Source organism: Pinus tabuliformis, chromosome 5_2 (assembly GCF_031772625.1).
Source record: "Pinus tabuliformis cultivar Carrire ecotype Pingquan chromosome 5_2, CPIR1, whole genome shotgun sequence".
Classification (NCBI taxonomy): Eukaryota; Viridiplantae; Streptophyta; class Pinopsida; order Pinales; family Pinaceae; genus Pinus; species Pinus tabuliformis.
Window position 1 is genome coordinate 224,967,193 of NC_142306.1, and position 1,667 is coordinate 224,968,859.

Below are 1,667 nucleotides of genomic sequence, written 5' to 3' on the forward strand. Positions count from 1 at the left end.
GATGCCATGAATTCCAGGTTCCACCTTTCCAATATGCCATGAGTTGACAACTTTAGTTGTGTTTCAATTTTTTAAGTGCCAAAGAAGTTTTGCTTTTAGAGAAGTGGGACGTAATTTTGTATTCTTAATGTGGGTGGTTTAATATTATTTATTCTAATTTCATGTTTTAAATTTTTCTTGCAATTATGTACATTTGTACAACTTCGCCTATACATATGATTATGTAATCTCATCTCAAAAGAGTTTTGTAGACATGTGAGAGAGCATCACATTTGAAGTGCATGAATGTGCGTATGTGGGTGCCATTCTCTATCTATATTGTATTAGTTAGGTCAAAAGTATTTATTATTTAGACTATTTTCATTAATAGGAGAATGCATTTTGTTGTTTTGGTTTGATATTGTTATATTCCAAGTTTTAATACTATTCTTGGAAATAATCGGTTGACTTCGATTATCCTTTCATCCATCAAAGATTGGATTCTAAAATTCTCTCTTCTTCTGGAAGAAATTGTAGTGCATTGAGATCTATTCGGCATCGCTTTTCTCAGTCAAAGCTTGGCTTCTGAATTTATATTGAGTAACTTTAGGACCACTCTTGAGTAATTATTGTGGTAAGGAGCATCTCTGGTTCAAAATAGTCATGAACCTCTTTCGAAATCGTTTCAACCACTTCAACACCATTGAAATGATTGGATAAGTTGTTGTTATCAACTCTAAATTATTTAGAAAACTGTTAAATTTTTTAATTTCTTAACAAAGTTATATTCAATAGAAATCACTTATGTTTATAATTTCCTAAGTTGCATATACATTGTTATCACAACATGAGACCAGGTATCGCCTCTTTATGGTCCAAGCACAATGTCAAAAGCTTTACAATGCATGTTTGTGATATTCTACGAATTATATAGAAATTGGTTGTGGCAACCAACTTAGACCCGTGTTTTGGCCTGCATTTGTTCATGTTCCAACTCTGAAGCCAAAGGCCAAGACAGACATGGACCACAGAACTATATATGTGCTAAAATTTTAAAGTGATAGGGTGGATATGCTATTATGGGAATACTTCTATGTCACGGAAACATTACCAATAACTTAGAAGTGATATTGTATCTTTTGTCATGTTCTAAAGAAATAATTTGCTTATATGTTTTGGTTGTGGGATCAGTTTTTATTTATCCATACGATATCCAAAGATAGTCAGAAATAAGGATAACATGTCACTCTAAGGGGTTCGCAAATATATTCATCTTATTGTTATAGACAATCATAAGAATTTAGAGCTAGTTGGGGTGCCACACCATGTGAGATTTAGTCTTTGGCACTTAATTTCTAAAATCCTTTCTTTGATTAGCTATCATTTTTTATCTTCTCTGTCTTGTTTTTTAACTAAATACTGGTTTATCATGCCAGAATATGTCTTGTGTATTGTCTGAATAAATGTCTTAGAGTTTCTGGTCCCTTCTAGGCACTAGCAATCATCTTTGCCAAATCATACTCCAAATGAGATCCCTTGTACATACTAATTAATTTATATAATGGTCAAATAGTTATTTAGACCTGATGAAAAGAGAACATCATTTTTATCCGGTACAAGGAATTATAAAAGTGTCGTGTCATTTGAGGTATCCACAGAAATGACTTTATGGGAAAGAAAAGGAAAAC